The 20,092-nt window shown below is 42.7% G+C and overlaps 1 protein-coding gene across 1 annotated transcript in view; it reads right to left on the reverse strand.

Moving 5' to 3' along the window:
* Positions 1-20,092, reverse strand: part of LOC127455892 (cadherin-13-like) — a 570,343-nt gene that overhangs the window by 101,719 nt on the left and 448,532 nt on the right. The window lies entirely within an intron of this gene.

Here is a 20,092-nt window from a genome sequence, read left to right on the forward strand (position 1 = left end):
TTGCCACAAACGCAAACACGCATGAAACTCACTTTATTATTAAAAACATCTGAAAGAGTTGTATGTCTCTTTAGCTCATTAATTTCTGCCTGGAGTTCATGGGACAGATGAGGCTCATAAAACAAGTCTAGAAGTTGCCATTTTTAGTCTTAAATTAGAAAATGTATAGTAGACAAAAACTAAAGAGATAAAGAGATGTCATGAACAAATGAGTCATCTGTATAATAATAATAATAATTACAAATACTGTATGCCTAGAATAATCACAATTTTAATTAGAACAGCTTGTCAGCATAACTACCTGGGTGATGTATTTGACAAAGGGACTCATTGTGTATTTTAGCACAGCTGGAATGCTGTATTGACCAATCAGTATAGTTCCATCTAGGACTGGAACTATCGGTTTTATAATAGCTATTCCAGCTCCCATTGAGAATTACAAATGAGAACGTGTTTAAGCCATCTTCCATTGTGGTGCGTGACAGACACGAAAATGACTTATAGTTGGTAACAGAAGTTGCATAAATGTAGCTTGTGATGAGTAAAATCATTATAAATGCATAACCATGCCAAAAAAGTGAACAAGTTGGCAAAGCAGTCTAGTGCATTGTAAGGAGAATATGTTGTTTTGTAAACAATTTAAACCACAGAAATGCAAATTAAGAGATTCCAAAGAAACGATTTGCATAATATGAAATATGCTAAACAACTGTAATGTGGTCTGGTGTTTTCATTATACAAATGAAAAGACTGCTCGGTCCTGTCGTACCCACAGACGACAAACATTAATTCTTATTAATGCACCATAAAAATGCTGAAATTATATTATTTGCAGATTTGATAAAGGATTACATGATGTTTTTGCCATGTTAGCATATTCTCAGAAAATCCGTTTTTTTCTCTAATTTATTAGCTACCCAATTCATTTCCTCTGCTTGAAAAATTGCAAATGTGCTTTGATACTTGTATTAAATAAATGTCTAAAACACATATGGGTAAGATTTATATTAACTTTACCAAACATGATATAAGGATTACCATATAAGTAGTTCAGAATTGAATATTTTGGCTCCAAAAAGTATTTCGACACTTAAGTCACGCTTAAAAATGTATCCAAACAATACGCATTAGACTTCAGATATATGGGGTAAATAAAAATAGCCTTGGTTAAGTTGCAAAAATGGCTCAGAAAAGTGTAGAAAGTTATTTTTAACAAATGGCTTATTTTAATTGCAGATGCCACTTGATATTTTGTACCTAATGTAATGAAATTAATATTTGTAAGAATTCTATTTATTTGAATTTACTTGAACTAATTATCTATTAAACATTATAAAATTTGGTAATATTTGTTAATGTTATTAAAGAAGGTTATTATAAAGTTGTCCATACAACTTAATTTTGTGCAAAACCTCCCTTGCTGTGTTTGGAAAATGCATGCTCTCATGGCATCGGGGGACCATCAGCCACTTAAGTTGATTATTCTGCATCTGTATGTGTTATCCAGACCCAATGAAGACTCTAGCTTCTCTCTAAAGTGTGTTTTGAAGGGTCCCTCTGTACCCAGAGTCCTCATAGACACTCATTAGCCAGTAAATGGGTGGAAAGTTGCTTTGAAAAATCAGTGTTTGAATGCATTGTCATTATTAGCTGACAACTGAGTGCATCATGAATCTGAAAGTGCCCTTTGTGATTACTTAGCATCAGGCAGCAAGCATACTCAGCTTTCTTTGGTAACAAATTTGTCAAGTGGAATTATTTTTATCTGACTGCACAATAGGTAATGTTGCAACTGCAGAGATACTATCAAAGATCAAAGACACACTGGCAGTGTTAATGTAATATAGTTACAGCTTTTTCTTAAATATTAAAATATTGGAGGTAGTGAAGGATAATAATTTTTAGAAATTTCAGTCAGGTTTTAGAGAAAACTACAGTACAGATAAAACCCTTCTTAGGGGGACCAATGACTTATTGATGGCGGATGACGCTGGAGAGTGCTCCATTTTAGTGTTGTTTTATTTAACTGCAGAATTTGATACAGTTGATCATTCAGTTTTAATTGATATAATGAAGAGATGGGTGGGAATATCTGGGGTGGATTTAGACTTGTATGTTTCCTACTTGACGAATAGGAAATTTGTAGTGTTTGTTGGAGATGACATGTCCTCTACCACAAAAATTAACTGTGGTGTTCCGCAAGGATCCCTGTTAGGGCCAATATTGTTTTCACTATATATGTTACCACCTCAGTCTATTTTTATACAAATTTAAATTCTGAATACCATGTAAAGTAGTTAGTTCAGTTTTGTTTTTATCAGTTAAGGAACATTTCCAAGGTAAGACATAACTTGAGTTTCAAGGATACAGAGAAGCTTATACATGCTTTTATTTCGTCTTGGCTTGATTATTGTAATGCCCTGTTTTCAGTTTTAAATCAATGCACTTCTACAATCAGTACGAAATGCTGCAGCTAGACTTTTGATATGAACTAGGTCTTCAAATCATATTACTCCAGTTTTAGCTTCTTTGCATTGGTTACCAATTCATTTTAGGGTTGATTTTAAGATTTTATTGATTACATATAAAGCATTACATGGGTTGGCGCCAGAATATTTAGCAGAACTTTCAAGACCTTACGAAGCAGTTAGACCTCTTAGATCTTGTCATGAAATGTTGGCTGTTCCAAGATGCAGATACAAAACTAAAGGTGATAGAGCTTATGTAGTGAAGTCCCCACAATTATGGAACAGCCTGCCCTTGGATATTAGATCTGTTTTTAAGTCTTGTTTAAAAACTAATTTGTATAGGCTTGCTTTTATTACTATGTGAATGTGTTGTGTTATAGTGGGTGTGTTTTTGATTTTGTGAAGTATTTTGTGCTTAATCACTAAAAGGTGCAGTATAAATAAAATTCTTATTAAAGTGCACATATGGTTCAGAATGTCAGGTTTTTGGAAACTGCTTAACCGGAAAGTCCGGTGAGCCTCAATATTCAGTACAGGAACTTTGACACAGCAGTATAAGAGTGGAGAGATGAGCCAGAAATAGTATGAAATCCGGAAAGCTCATCGGACTCCATGAACTATCAATAATTGCCGTTGTAGCTGTAGGAATTGAGCATGTATCATTCCTGAAATGGGGTGCAGAGGCAGCAGGGAAGAGGACATCATTTCACATGTTATGGATAATATGGAGGCAATTAACTTCAATTGACTTTGCTACTGTGTAGCTCACAACCCACCCAGTGTTTTTAAATAACACCAAGAATGGCATCTAGAAATATTTTCTATCCTCCTTAACCAAAACAAAAAAAAGAAAAAAAAAAAAAGAAAAAGAAAAAAAGAACAGAAAGGTTGTTGAGGTCAATAATGAGGAAAAAGTCTTGCAGAACTAATAGGCCATTCATTTATTTAGAAATTCAGTGTGAATGGAAATTATTCAATCCACACAAATGCTGAGTGCCTTGTGTGATATGCCTCTGCTATCACACAAGGGACAACATATCAAAGCTAACATATCAGTAGTGAGGAATGATAAGGAACTTCTTGATTGCCCTTCTTTAATTTCCTCTAAGTCAAGATTGTTTCTCATCCATACTAGAAAAGTGTTTTCTTTCACCAAAAACAGAACATTTAGAAAATAATCTCCATTATCGCATGCACTGGAAATGATGTTAGGAAACAAAAGAAGTTTTCAAATGAAACCAGAATAGTGTGAATGTGGCCTAACGCAGTATCCTTACTGAAATGGAACCTCATAAGTGAACATTTTAGATAATTAAATTGAAAAAAATTTAATAAAACTTTTTGGAATTCAATTAATTTAAGTACTGTATATTTATATTTATCTCTTTCGCTTTCTCTGCCATCTTGAACATATTTTTTTCCACAGAGCTCATAACAATATATTCTGCAATGAATGCAAAAAAAAAAAAAATAATGCCTTCAAATTTGGACAGTATCTTAAATGATATCTTAAGCCACGTCCACACAAATATGTTTTCGTTTGAAAACAATTTGATTTAGTTATGTTTACACCTCTCGTCCACACTAGAACTGCGTTTTCCTCAACTGAAAACTGAGACTTTCAAAAATGTTCTCCATAGCTGCATACTTTAGGAAACTGAAAACGAGAATTTAAAACTTAAGTGAATTAGTGCAGGTGTGACCTCAGATAGCTATTAAGGTTTCCCTATGTCATTGTACGGAGTTATGGAGAGCATTTTTCGAAAGTCTCAGTTTTTAGTGCCATTCCAGTTTGGATAGGAGCCATAAACATAGCAAAATTAGGCTTACCCTCCTTGTGAAGTGTGTCAATGATTGTCTTCTGGACAACTGTCAGATCAGCAGTCTTCCCCATGATTGTGTAGCCTAGTGAACCAAACTGAGAGACCATTTTGAAGGCTCAGGAAACCTTTGCAGGTGTTGAGTTGATTAGCTGATTGGCATGTCAAAATATTCTAATTTTTTGAGATAGTGAATTGGTGGGTTTTTGTTAAATGTGAGCCAAAATCATCACAATTAAAAGAACCAAAGACTTAAACTACTTCAGTCTGTGTGCATTGAATTTATTTAATACACGAGTTTCACAATTTGAGTTGAATTACTGAAATAAATGAACTTTTCCACGACATTCTAATTTATTGAGATGCACCTGTATGTGTGGACATGGCCTAAGCTATTTTAGAAGGCAGTATAATTAGGCTGCCTACCTTTTGGAACTGCCTTTGTGTCAGGACAGCATCTAAAATGCCTTAAAATGCAGCCTACTTAGGCAGCTCACTAGGTTAGCTTTGGAACAGAGCACCGCTGAGTCACACTGAGTACTGGAATGTCTTTTCTCAATTCAAAATACTCCCAGTTTTTCTTTGTGAATGCAAAGTCAATTGGCCATTGCACAAATATGCTAAGCACATCAATCCAATCAGAGTTACCTTCACAATATGTGTGCCCGGCTTTTGTTTTTATATTGTTCTGGAGTTGTAGTCATCATTGTTGATGTCATTAGCATTTTGATGGAGGCAGAGCCATGCTGTTACTGCAGGGAAGAGAGGTAGCTCAAATAAGCTGTCAGTCTCCATGAGTGACAGGCGTGATAAGCTGGATCAGTGCCTGTTCCTGCACTTGGAAAGGGTTCATCGCAAATAGATGCCAATTATCACAAAGTGCCAGGAGGTGGGTGGGCATGTACATACCACCTGCGGCAACAACCACAGCCTCTGGCCTTGCCCTTCACTGCTCCCAGATGCCAAACCAGGAGTCAGATGGAACCGGGGAGACAGAGATAATGGAGGGAGGTTGGATAGGTCTGCGATTATCCTAATAATACCCTCACTGCAGGACACTGTTGCGTGACCCCATACATTGACCATAGCCTAGATTTATCTCTGGGCAGACAATAATTCTCTTCACGCACTGTAGATATGTATTTTAAATGTTTAGTGATGGGCAGGATGATAAATAGACAAAATTGAGGTCAAAGCATAAGAGAAGACCCGACAGCATTCTGCCTAGAGCTGACCAGGCAGTTTGGTGCTGAGTTCCGCTATGAAAGGTGGCGTTCTGAACATTGCTTGATCTTCTTTGTTAATTTGAGTATATAATGATATAAATGGGGAAGTTTACGTTAAATTGTTTTTTAATGGGAAATGAGCAATTTACAACAAAGTACAAAGATGTCATTGAAGCAAAAAAATAATATAGCTTCATTGTGAAGGCATGTTAGTTTTTTTTAAGAATTATATTAAATTTATAAAATAGAGAATATATAATAAATCCAAAAATGAAGCAGTGGATTTGAAATGTGCCTTTTTTTCTTTTCTTTATTCTTCATTAAAATGGGATTGAAGTTAATCATTGTGAACTTTTTCCAAATTACCCACAAATCCAACAATTTTCCCCAAGTGTGAACTATTTTGATTATTGAGCTGGAGAATGAACTGTGGCTAAAATCACATATTTGTTATATATGTCTGAAGGATATTATGTATTATTGTTTTTATTGTTTGATATTATGACATTGTTGTGATTACTTATTATAAAAAGTTAAACATCTGCTAATTAAGAAAAATAAAGTGGAGGTGTGTTTTTTACTTTCATCATGGACTTAAATTAAAGGAATATTTCAGGTTCAATACAAGTTAAGCTCAATTGACAGCATTTGCGGCAATATATTGATTACCACAGAAAAAAATAAAAATAAAAAAGCAAAAATTGAGGTAGCAGTCAGGCACTTACTATTAAAAGTAAATGGGGCCAATTCATAAACACTAAAATACTCACCGTTTCAAAAGTATAGCCACAAGACGTAAACAATACACATGTTAAAATGATTTTAGTGTAATAAAATCGCTTACTAACCTTTTCTGGTTAGCCAATTTTACAACTTCATTGCCATGACAATGTAATGTCAACAAACCCTAAAGCCCCAAAAATACTGTAAAAATGACAATTTAAACAACTTAACAACTCAAATAATACATGAGTTTTAACAGAAGAATTAATGTAAATGCTTTTATAAAATTATAAGCTTCACATTTCTGCCTTTAAACCCTCCAGAAATCTGCCATATTCATTTCCATTGTAAGTGCCTCACTGAAACCTAGATTTGAGCTTTTTTTAAAAAAAAAAAAAAAAAGAAAAAAGGACAGATGAGTCAAAATAATTTTTTGTGGTAATAAATATTATGCTGCAAATGCTGTCAATTGAATGTAACTTGTATTGAACCCGGAATATACCTCTGAACAACATTTTTCTTAAAAGGATGTTATTTGGAGCTGTCGCAACATGTCTCACACTAGTTCACACACAAGAAGAGTGTCGGCAAAAAGCATGTGCTGTGAGTTGGCTTTTTAAAGGGATTATTCACCCCAAAATGAACATTCTGTCATCATTTACTCACCCTCATGACATTCCTAATTTTATCTCAAAATAAGTTTTGCAGAATGTTTTCCATTTGATTAATGTGAATGGGGATGGTTGCTGTCAGGCCCCAAATCTTCTGAAGCCATACAGTAGCTTTGTGTGTGGAACAGATAGCAAAACTTGAGTTGTTACAGTATTCGCTGAAAATGTTCCTGCATCTTGACATAATGGATGCGAAATTTTTATAAAATAATTAGAATTAATGTTGGTCTGTTCATCACACAAAGCATTCATATGGCTTCACAAGATTTGGAATATAACACACAAGTCACATGGATCGCTTTTATGGTGCTTCTGGGTCATTTTTGGAGCTTGAAAGCACCTGTCCCCATTTACTTTCATTGTATAGAAAAGAGAAGCCAGGACATCCTGCTGGTGTACTATCACTTTACGCTTCATAATGTTTTTTTTTTTTTGTTTGTTTTTTTACTGTTCTCTTAGTATATATGGAGCTGTGGGTTATAGCTCTGTTAGAGGAAGAGGAAGATGATGGTATAGCCTGCTGATCCACAAGTGTACACCTCTAACTCCTGTATGGGGGCTGAAAATAGAGCCAGACACTCTAAAAGCACCTGTGAGTAGACAGCAAGCCTACAGATTCATTTCACAGCATAGTCAGGAGAGTTGCTGTTTTCATAGTGCACAGAGATAAAGTGCTACATTTGGCTCAGATGCTGTCAGGTTGGTAAGTGGAAAGAATTTATCACAGAGAGTGCTTGTGCTTGTTAAAAATGAACCGATCATAAACACACTCCTGGTTAAAGAGCAGGGGGGAGTGACGAATGAATACAAATGCAATACAGCATATGATGCTCTCTCTCCTACACATGCACACACACACAAAAATCCAGGTGACCATAGGTTATACATGTTCTGGATACATCTCTTCCTTTGAAAATGTGCTACGGATACTACCACACTGTAAGCCCTAATAAGTTAGCAGAACTCAAAACATTTGAGGCAATCAGTTAAATACATTTTTTAAGTTAAAAACTCCCAAGTTTAAGTTAACAGTACCTACAGATTTTAACATTGTACTACACATGCATGTTATTTACACTTAACCTGAAACATTGAGTAAACTAACGAATACATTTTGATGGCACTTTATATAAGTATTTTAAATAAGTAAGTATTTGGCTGAACTTAAAATTAACAAGTAATCTCAACTCAAATATTTCAAGATGAGAAAACTTAGCTCCTACAAGCTAGAATTAGCTAGTACAGTGAATGCTAGCATGCTGAATGCATGCTAATTGGTAACACTCTATTTTGATTAGCATTGTTTTATATTGTATAGTGCTTTCTTATCTTTTACCTGTCCACAACCTAAGCTCAAGCTCCACTAATCATCATAATGGTAAGCCCCAAAAACTTAAACATCACAGAAACTCTTCTAAATAGCACAACAAAACATCAACCAATAACAAATCTCTCCCTTTACATGCATATTGCACAAAGACACATTATATAACACTTAATTTTAACATTTACTCTCCCTGTCGAGTGCCAAGCTGAGCATGCTGGGAAATAGAAATTCCTGCCCAGTTTCAGTTAATTTTAAGTTAATGTAAGTTCATTAAACTCAAAACAATAAAAATAATTATTGTTGGGTGTCAGTTTTGTGAACTCAAAGAAAAAGTTCTAAATAATCATCAAGTTTAATTTATTTGAATGAATTTGGATGATTTAATTTTTCCCTACTCAAAACAATTAATTATCTTGAGCATCAGGGTTTACAGTAAAGTAGTCTCTTTTTTATTTAGTATTATTATTTCCAAGATTTAAGAATAATAGTGGAGTCATCAGTACTGTGAAATAAAAAATTCTGTTTGAGAATAATGCGATGACCAAAAAATTTCAAGAAATTCATACCAACTTCTGTCTAACTTCAGTTTGATCTTTAATCAAAATGTCTTTAAGATCACAAGAAATACATTTTGGTGGTCAATAGTATTACAGATCTCCCTGAGTGTGTCCAACCTTTGCCTTTTACTTCTGTGTTGGACAGTCCTTAGAGTATCTTACTCCCTGAAGCAAAACAGCAGTTTCTGTCAAATACATTTCAAATATCCCACAAAAGTTTATATATAAACCAATCGGAATGCCCCCTCCCTGGCATAGCAGTGCTTCTAGGTATTGGGCCAAGTAAGGGTGGACATGATATCACTGGGAACCTGACAACAGCTCAGGGCATTTCCTCTAAACAACATGCATCTCAAAATAAGTGGCTCAGCATCAGCCTGCCGTAGTGTTTTTTTCCAGCACTGCCCAGCAAAGTGCAAGTGTGGTATTTTCTGACAAATTCATCACAGGTGGGGTAAAATGGATATTCAGCTTATGTTTGCACATAGCATAAGTGCAGTTTTCTTGCCCTCTGGGTTTTATAACCCTGAATGGCAGTGGTAACTTTTAGTTGTGATTGTTTAGCAAAAGACCAATGTGTATTACAGTATATTGCCTGTTGCCTTATGCCAAGCGCACACTACAAGACTAAAGCTGGTTGCCCTGTGCACATTTAAACGGATTGTTCACCCCAAATAAATAAATAAAAATCTGTCATCATTTACTCATTCGCTCATTGTTCCAAACCTGTATGACTTTCTTCCGTGGAACATAAAGCAAATGTTAGGCAGCCCTCCATCTCTGGGGCAGACCTGACTGCAAACAGGAGGTCACAGAGCATAAATGAGTGAGAGGGCCCAGTCCATCACCTTGTGTGTGTGTGTGTGTATTTGTGAATAACAGCTGTCACCGCAGAGCACCTCAGATTAGAGTGATTGATGTATGGGTCGGGGATTTAACTTCGCAAGGTCAGTGTATGTGAGTGAAAAGCCGGGGCCAAACTGAGGAGGGAGGAATTCTATCTGTCTATGTGTGATTTGAGTGATTGACAGTTGATTGATAAATACCTTTTAAATCGAGAAGTTAAAGTGTTTCGTCTTCCATGGCAGACAACTGCAGGTGTTATGCTGCTTCAAACTACTATGAATAATTTCAAACAGTATCCCCTTACAAGATTTAACTATAACTGGGGTCAAATTTTTAATTATAAATGTTAGGCATGAGGTGTGAATATCCAACTGAATTGTTTGTGTGTGTATAATGGATAATATGAATTAAGGTCGAGGTCAAGAAAACATGTCAAGAACATTTCCAGGTAATTTTCCACTTTTTTCAGGACTATTATGATTTTTTTCCATTGTGACATTGTTTTCAAGATAAGTAGGCACATTTCTCATTTCAACTCATTCAAAAAAGATATAAGATATTGTGATGAGGAGGAAGGCGGGGCCAGGCCGTGAGTGCGCACGGCCGGCCCCCAGTCGGGTAAAGCCGGCTTTATCCCTCTCCTCGGCTGATTAGCCTGACTGGGGGCCGGCCGTGTGCACTCACAGCCCGGCCCTGCCCTCCTCCTCATCACAGATATGTAAAAAAAAAATATATATATATATATATGATATATAGATTTTGCTGTTTCAGAAGGAAATTGGTACTTTAATTCACCAAAGTGGCATTCAGCTGATCACAAAGTATAGTCAGGACATTACTGATGTAAAAAACAGCACCATCACTATTTGAAAAAAGTCATTTTTGATCAAATCTAGACACGCCCCATTTCCAGCAGCCATCACTCCAACACCTTATCCTTGAGTAATCATGCTAAATTTCTAATTTGGTACTAGAAAATCACTTGCCATTATATCAAACACAGTTGACAGCTATTTGGTTCATTAAATGAAGCTTAACATTGTCTTTGTGTTTGTTTTTGAGTTGTCACAGTATGCAATAGACTGGCATGTCTTAAGGTCAATATTAGGTCAAAAATGCCAAAAAAGAAACAGCTTTCTCTAGAAACTCGTCAGTCAATCATTGTTTTGAGGAATGAAGGCTATTCAATGCTTGAAATTGCCCCAAAAAATGAAGATTGCATACAAAAGTGTACACTACAGTCTTCAAAGACAAAGGTCAACTGGCTCTAATAAGGATACAACTAAACAAGAGGATAAGTACATCAGAGCCTCTAGTTTGAGAAACAGATGCCTCACATGTCCTCAGCTGAAAGCTTCATTGAATTCTACTTGCTCAACACCAGTTTCATGTACAACAGTAAAGAGAAGACTCAGGGGTGCAGGCCTTATGGGAAGAATTGCAAAGAAAAAGCCACTTAGAAAACAGAAAGATAAGGTTAGAGTGGGCAAAGAAACACAGACATTGGACAACAGATAATTGGAAAAGAGTGTTATGGATCTTAACCCCATTGAGCTTTTGTGGGATCAGCTAGACTGTAAGGTGTGTGAGAAGTGCCCGACAAGACTATAGGAAGTGCTACAGGAAGCGTGGGGTGAAATGTCAGCTGAGTATCTGGACAAACTGACAGCTAGAATGCCAAGGATCTGCAAAGCTGTCACTGCTGCACATAGAAGATTTTTTGATGAGAACTCTTTGATGTAGTTTAAGAAGTTCTGAAAATTTTTTCCCAATTATTATAGTACTTTTTCACGTTATTAATGTCCTCACTATACATTGTGATCAACTGAATGGCACTTTGGCAAGTACCAATTTTTTTCCATAAGAGCAAAATCTGTACATTATTCCAAACTTTTGGGCGCCAGTGTATATATTATTTAAAGAGCACCTATTATGGTTTTTCAAATATTACCTTTCATTTATTGTGTTATATAGCTGTTTGTGAATGTAAAAAAGTCTGCAAAGTTTAAAAAATCAAAGTGCATGACAAATGGAGTTATTGACTCCCAAACGAAAGAACCGATTCTGAACACCTGAAACGAGTCATTAGTAATTCCAGACTTACTTCCTGTACTAACCTATGTAATTTGGTAACAAAAACCTGCCTCTGGTCTTCATTGGCTGCTCGCAAACAGCTTTGACCCGCCCTCAAACACTACACTAAGCGGTAGACCAATCACAACAGACTGGGACATCTGACCAATCAGAGCAGAGTAGGCTCTCTGAAAGGAGGCGTTTAGAATGAATCCTTTAGAACAGATCATTGAACGAGTCGTTTCTGACACTGAAAAAAAAAAAAAAAGGTAATGCTGCAATTTAAATTATGAGCAAAAAAGTGTTTTTTGACCTTGGATGCATGTAAATCTATTGTATGAGAACTTAAAACAAAATTAGGCAGGTTTAAAAACCATAATAAGTGCTCTTTAAATAGTGACTTATTTATACATCATGGTGAGTATAGCCATTATGTTATACGGTCATAAATTTAAAGGGGTCATGAAATGGAGAATCAAATATTCCTTGATATTTAGACATATAAGAGGTAACTGTACTATAAAAACATACTGTAAGTTTCAGAACTCAAAACTTCCTCCCCAGTCTCAGAACTGAAATCTTCCTTTCCAGTCTAAAAAGACCATTTATATTTACCACCCTGCTGAAACATCTAGTTTTGAAATCTGTGTGTTTATGACGTCACAACACATTGCTCATATGCATGTACACGGCCCACAACATGCGCCATCGTCATGGATGTAGGCTACTGTTAAGGAGAGAACGGCTCAAGTTACTTCTGCGAGGTGAGATGTTTCTTTTATTGAAAGATGCGTCAATGCCAACTGTATTGCACCCTGCTGTAATGCTGGTAAGTAAACCATGTATTTCTAATCTTTCATTTATCAGTGTGATTGGTGCTTGTAATAAACAGTAAGCCATCGTTTATCACTAAGTAAAGGTCTGCAACCCAACCCGGGCTCAACGGGACCTGAGAACCCGTTGGGTTTCGGGCCAGGTTCGGGTCAGTTTTTCAAGTAGGACTCGGGTTTTTAATTAATGAAAAAATAAACAGGCCTACCGAACTTGTTCCACACTTTTACTCACAGCACGCGTTAACGGATGAGTTAGGGGACATTCACACCGAACGTGTTTTTGCGTGCATCTGCTGTGTTCATCATCTCATCATTGTTTTCCTATGTAAACACTTGCTGGACGTATCTCTTCGACTGCTGCATCGCGTTTCACTGTATCTTCAATATCTCGCGCAAGACCGGCACATTTTTAGACACCGTGCCAAGTTAAAAAGAAGTTTATGTCTCAAAAATGCATACTAAGGCACCTGTGCTCTGTTTAATTTGTTGTGCTGCATCTAGATCGTTTTTAGCTCAGGTGTCACAAAGATTCAACATTCTGAACAAGTTCAGGCTGCAAAGAGGTGACTGTTACATTGTTTAACATTATTCCAGATTGTTCTGCACCAAGCAAAGTTTCAGCGCTTGATAAACTTTAAGGCAATTTTCCCCCCCTTCTGCTCTAGTATAATGAGGGGCTGCCGTGCTTTGTTTACACTGTTATGAATGTTGCCTACGATGCTAACATAAAATACAGCCTATTGCAACAGTACTTGCTAGGAGAAGGAGTGATAATGACAGTGAGTGATTTCGGGTTTGACCTCAAAATCACTGCTGATTATCAAATCAATAAATAAACGGATAAAGAATATTTGTTTGAGTTGAATAATTGTATTATGTGTGAAGAAAGCAGAGTGAAATTATATATATTACGGTGTAGTAATATACTAATATACACGGCAGTGGGCGTGGATACTATTTTTCTAATGCAATGACTTTAGCTTATCAGAACAGTGGGCATTTACTTTCAAGTTTTAAAGGAGAAGCAGCCTAAAACCGAGTGTTTCTGACAGAGGGTCAGAATGAGGATGGAAAATTATCATGTTTTTACAAATATTTGATAGTTCCCTATCTGTCACTCACTTGACGTTGGTGTCGATGTAGTGACACTAGGGGTCACTCTTGGGAGCCCGAGACACCTCTGGTCTTTGATAAAAGGCCAATGAAAATTGGCGAGTGGTATTTGCATGCCACTCCCCCGAACATACGGGTATAAAAGGAGCTGGTATGCAACCACTCATTCAGATTTTCTCTTCGGAGCCGAACGGTCATGCTCGCTGAGCTGAATACTACTGTTCATTCACCTGCTGGATCTGAAAGTGCATCACTGGTGCACTGCAGAGAATGCCCCTGGGCGCTTTGGCAGAAAAACTAGAGAGTATATTTTCTGAAAGAGCATTTTTCCCCTCTAAAAGAGTATATATTTCTCTAAAAGAGCGCACACACGGAATGTCTTTTTAAAGACGCGTCTTTTTAAAGATGCTTTTCTGATTGTGTGTTATTCCTGGTTGTGCTCGTTACCTCTCGCCTTCTGACGGTCACGATCACTGTCTTTCGTGTCTGGGCACTGCTCACGCGGAAACAGCGTTCGTGGATGGTCACGTTCTCATTGCGAGAATATGTCCATGGCAACGTTGCGGTCACGGCTCGCCTTCGTAAGAAAGCGAGCCACCCCAGAGGCTCCCGCCTCGGTCCTTTTACCCACGGGTTTGAGGCCAGCATGGCTAGCACTGGGGGCGATTTGGGGACCCCAATGGGACCGCCTCTGCCGGGTATCCCCCCGCGGACCTCCCACTCCCCAGCACGCTCGTCTGCCCCGATCGGGCTTCCGGGTGAGTCCGCCAGCTCGTCTCACGGAGAGTTCGACCTCTTATTCGGAGCCCGCGAAAGTGATGAGCTCTCGAGCGCAGCATTGGAGAGCGGGCTCGTCCAGTCGGAAGCCTCAGCTGGGCTCCTTCCTTCGGGGTCGATTGCCCATTCACAGGCTGACGCGGAGATGACGACATGCTTTCCCGGACAGCCGCGAGCATCGGTTAGAGTGGATTTCACCGCTCTTCCCTGAACCCTCGCGGCTCGGTGATTGGTTCCTGGGCTCGCGGCGCCGCTCAAAGCCACGCCCCGCACCGTTTTTCAGCTTCCCTGCTCTCGCTACCCTCGATGGTGGGGCGGCCAAGGGTTATTCGGCAATCCCCCGGTGGATAAAGGCGCTCGCGGTGCACCTATGCCCGCAGAGCGCCGCCACCTGGCGCGGGTGCCCAAAGCCCCCGTCCAAGGCCTGTAGGTTTATGTCGTCTCTGACGGCCAAGGCCTACGGTGCCACTGGACAAGCTGCCTCCGCCCTGCATGCCATGGCTCTCCTGCAAGTCCGCCAAGGCGCTAAAGGAACTGCACGAGGGTAGTTCCGCCCTGGGATTGATGCAGGAACTGCGCTCGGCGACCGACCTCGCTCTCCGAGCGACGGAGGTCACGGTGCGGTCTCTCGGGCAGACGATGGCCACACTAGTGGTCCAGGAGCGCCACCTTTGGCTCAACCTAGTCGAGATGGGTGAGGCCGACAGGACACGATTCCTTGCTGCCCCCATTTCCCAGGTGGGCCTATTCGGCGACACCGTCAAGGACTTTGCCCAGCAGTTTTCGATGATAGAGCAGTAGATGGATGCTAACTGGCTTATCCTGCCCCGGCACGGCTCAAGATCCCACACCCCATCTACTCATCGCCGAGGGCGTCCCCCTGCGGTGACTGCACCGGCTCCGCCACAGCCCGCCCCTTCGGCCTGGCCCCGCCGTGGAGCCCACCGCAGGAAGCAGACGCCACCCATCTCGCGGCCGCCCAGAACCCGTGAAAGGCTTCAAAGCGCCCTTGAGACGGGCGACCCAGGGACAACGAAACCCGCTGCTCTGGAACTGGTAAGCAGATCTTCATCTTTTTGTTACCTTTTGCATTTAATTGCGCTGCATGCCCAAGTGGCTGCAGTACTCAAGAGCTCAGCAAGAGTGGTTTCCTTGTTCCCTGGGTCACATATCCGGTGTGTACGGCTGGCATCACAGCCACCGTCCACCACTCCATTTGGCAGGTTGGCGCTCCAGCGGCGGTCTCCCGCCCTGAGCGCCCAGCTGCGGCACAAATCCGCCCCCGATGTGACAGTCTCCACGGGTCACGAGGACAGGCCTCTTCCTCCCCTGTCCCAGGCTGTTCCGGGGGTGGTCACAAGGAGCCAGGTAAGTGCTTCGATGTCCTCGGACTCAGCACGGCCACGATGTGGTGTGGCACCTCGAGCTCTGCCCCGCTGCGAGGCCCCACCTGCCGGTACATCCGATGATGTTGTCCCTTCGGTCCCCCTTGCACGGAACTTGGACACATGGCTTGCGCTTTCCAGTCCATCACGAGGGCTGGTCCGGACCATCCGACTCGGCTGCGCGATTCACTTCGCCGAGCATCCGCCCAGGTCCAGCAGTGTCCACTTCACCTTGGTGAAAGAAGGTAACGCTGCTACCTTGCACGGAGATCGCTACCCTCCTACGGAAGGACGCGATAGAACCTGTCCCTCCAGCCGAGATGAAGGGGTTTTACAGCCCCTACTTCATTGTACCGAAAAAAGGCGGTGGGTTGCGGCTAATCTTGGACCTGCGAGTACTGAACCGGGCTTTACACAGACTCCCGTTCAAGATGCTGACGCAAAGACGCATTCTAGCAAGCATCCGGCATCAAGATTGGTTCGCGGCGGTAGACCCGAAGGATGCGTACTTTCACGTCTCGATCCTTCCTCGACACAGACCCTTCCTGCGGTTCGCGTTCAAGGGTCAGGCGTATCAGTACAAAGTCCTCCCTTTCGGCCTGTCCCTGTCTCCTCGCGTCTTTACGAAGATCGCAGAGGCTGCCCTTGCCCCGTTAAGGGAGGTGGGCATTCGCATTCTCAACTATCTCGACGACTGGCTAATCTTAGCTCACTCTCGATACGTGTTATGCGCACACAGGGACCTGGTGCTCTCACACCTCAGCCGACTAGGGCTTCGGGTCAGCTGGGAAAAGAGCAAGCTCCTCCCGGTTCAGAGCATCTCTTTTCTCGGTTTGGAGTTGGACTCAATCTCCTTGACGGCGCACCTTACGAACGAGCGTGCCCAGTCAGTGCTGGCCTGTTGAAGGCATTCAAACAGAAAACAGCGGTTCCACTGAAACTTTTTCAGAGGCTCCTGGGGCATATGGCATCCTCGGCAGTGGCCACCCCGCTCGGGTTGATGCATATGAGGCCGCTTCAGCACTGGCTCCAGACTCGAGTCCCGAGATGGGCATGGTGCCACGGGACACACCGCGTGGCCATTACGTCGGTCTGTCCCCGTCTTTTCAGCCCTTGGACCGACCTCTCGTTTCTACGAGCAGGTGTTCCACTAGAACTGGTCTCCAGGTGCGTCGTGGTCACGACAGACGCCTCCAAAATGGGCTGGGGCGCTGTTGGCAACGGGCACGCAGCCGCCGGCCTCTAGACGAGTCCGCAGCTGCGTTGGCACATCAACTGCCTTGAGTTACTGGCAATTCTGCTCGCCCTGCGGAGGTTCCGGCCGTTGATCCAGGGCAAGCACGTGCTAATTCGGACAGACAGCACAGCAGCGGTAGCATATGTCAACCGCCAAGGCGGTCTGCGCTCCCGCTGTATGTCACAACTCGCCCGCCGTCTCCTCCAAAGGAGTTAGCAGCACCAAGTCGCTGCAAGCCACTCACATCCCGGGCAACCTCAACACTTTGGCGGACGCGCCGTAACAACAGGTTACCCTCAAGGGAGAGTGGAAACTCCACCTTCAGGTGGTCCAGCTGATTTGGAGTCGATTCGGTCAGGCACAGGTGCACCTGTTCGCCTCCCAAGAATCCTCCCACTGCCCGCTCTGGTACGCCCTCACCAAGGCCTTCCTCGGCATAGATGCGCTGGCACACAGCTGGTCCCCTGGCATTCGCAAATATGCGTTTTCCCCCAGTGAGCCTGCTCGCACAGACCCTGTGCAAGGTCAGGGTGGACGAGGAGAAGGTCGTCCTGGTAAGCACCCTACTGGCCCGCCCAGACGTGGTGCTCGGACCTCACGCTCCTCGTGACAGCTCCCCCCGAGCAAATTCCCCTGAGGAAGGACCTTCCTTCTCAGGGAAGGGGCACCATCCGGCACCCGTGCCCAGACCTCTGGAATCTCCATGTCTGGCTCCTGGACGGGACGTGGAAGACCTAAGCTGTCTCCCACCTGCAGTGGTAGACACATTCACTCAGGCTAGGGCTCCCTCTACGACGCGCATGTATGCCTTTAAGTGGCATCTGTTCGCTAAGTGGTGTTCTTCCCATCAGGAAGACCCCAGAGGTGCGCAGTCAGATCAGTGCTTTCCTTCCTGCAAGAGAGGTTGGAAGGGAGGCTGTCCCCTTCCACCTTGAAGGTGTACGTTGCTGCCATAGCAGCACACCATGACGCAGTCGATGGTAAGTCCTTAGGGAAGCATGATCTGATCATCAGGTTCCTAAGAGGCACCAGGAGGCTGAATCCCTCCAGGCCACGCCTTGTTCCCTCATCGGACCTCTGTAGTTTTTCAGGGTCTACAGAGAGCCCCCTTTGAGCTTTGCAGTCAGCCGGGCTTAAGACACTCTCCTTGAAGACTGCCCTCCTGACTGCGCTCACTTCCATCAAGAGGGTAGGTGACCTGCAAGCGTTCTCTGTCAGCGAAACGTGCCTGGAGTTCGGTGCGGGCTATTCTCACGTGATCCTGAGACCCCCGACCGGGCTATGTGCCCAAGGTTCCCACCACTCCTTTTAGGGACCAGGTGGTGAACCTGCAAGTGCTGCCCCAGGAGGAGGCAGACCCAGCCCTGTCATTGCTGTGTCCGGTGCACGCTTTACGCATCTATTTGGATCGCATGCAGAGCTTTAGAATCTCTGAGCAGCTCTTTGTCTGCTTTGGTGCACAGCGGAAAGGAAGCTCTGTCTCCAAGCAGAGGATCACCCACTGGCTCATTGACTCCATAACTATGGCATATCTCACCCAAAACATGCCGCCCCCGGTAGGGCTACGAGCCCATTCTACCCGTGGTGTAGCGGATTCTTGGGCCCTGGCCAGAGGTGCCTCTCTTACAGACATTTGCAGAGCAGCAGGCTGGGCAACACCCAACACCTTTGCAAGGTTCTACAACCTCTGGGTGGAACCGGTTTCATCCCAGGTAGTGGCACGCAACACAAGCGGATAAGCCCGGGATAGCTGGCTGGGTGTATCGCTTGCACATAGCGCCTTCCACCTCCTTTTGAGCTGAAGACGTGCGCTGTTAATTCCCAGTAGTGTTTACAAAAGTTGTTCCCTGGTTGACTTCCTCCGAGCCTTGTGGCAGTCGAGTTTTCAGAGAGACTCACTGCCGGCCCAGTACACGCGCTAACTAAGAGCCCGGTTCTGGGGTAGGTGCTTCGCATGTGGCGGTTCCCTGTAAGGCTAACCCCATGCGATCTATATCTTCCGCTAGTTCGTTTCCCTACTGACAAACTGCGTCTTCCTTGGGCAGAGCCCCTCAGTCTCCATGTTGTAGTAACTCCTCCCCCATTGGGCAGGATCTACCTTGAAGGCTCTCCACATGGTTGGAAAGACCATGTGATGTATTCTTCCACTTAAATATCCCCCCCTCTCTTGGGGCGAGGTGTGGTCTCCATGGTGTCCTCCCCTTGGGAGGGACACCCCCCGACTAGACCTGGCGGCCCAGTCAGATAATCCCCCTTCTTTTTTAGGGAGTGGAAAAAGAGAAGGGGAAAGAGGCCACGACTGCGTTAAGCCTGTCTCTATCTCTGGGTAGTCGACTCGTCCCCAAAAAGGGCCGTTCGACACTCATAACTGTGTTGGGGGAGATTACGTGTCGACCTGGTGCGCTAGCTATGAGGCACACAGCAAGTCTGCCCACCACACACCGCCAGTTCACGTAACACAGTTCAGCCTTGTGGCGTTTTGTATAGGGACCCCTAGTGTCACTACATCGACACCAACGTCGAGTGAGTGACAGATAAGGAACGTCATGGTTATGGGTGTAACCTCCGTTCCCTGATGGAGGGAACGAGACGTTGGTCCCGCCTGCCACAACGCTGAACTACCCGCTGAAATGGCCGGACCTTATATCGGCTCCTCAGCGTAAAACCTGAATGAGTGGTTGCATACCAGCTCCTTTTATACCCGTATGTTCGGGGGAGTGGCATGCAAATACCACTCGCCAATTTTCATTGGCCTTTTATCAAAGACCAGAGGTGTCTCGGGCTCCCAAGAGTGACCCCTAGTGTCACTACATCGACACCAACGTCTCGTTCCCTCCATCAGGGAACGGAGGTTACACCCGTAACCATGACATTTTATGTGCAAAAAACTTTAACATTATAAACTAACCTCAAGGAACATAATACAAATTTTACCCCTTTAAAGAGAATCTCTATTGTGAATAATGGGAATTACAAACAAACACAAAAGTAAAACATCCCCAAGCATCACATATTAGAATTTAGAATTTGGCAGGA

Source organism: Myxocyprinus asiaticus, chromosome 18 (assembly GCF_019703515.2).
Source record: "Myxocyprinus asiaticus isolate MX2 ecotype Aquarium Trade chromosome 18, UBuf_Myxa_2, whole genome shotgun sequence".
NCBI lineage: Eukaryota > Metazoa > Chordata > Actinopteri > Cypriniformes > Catostomidae > Myxocyprinus > Myxocyprinus asiaticus.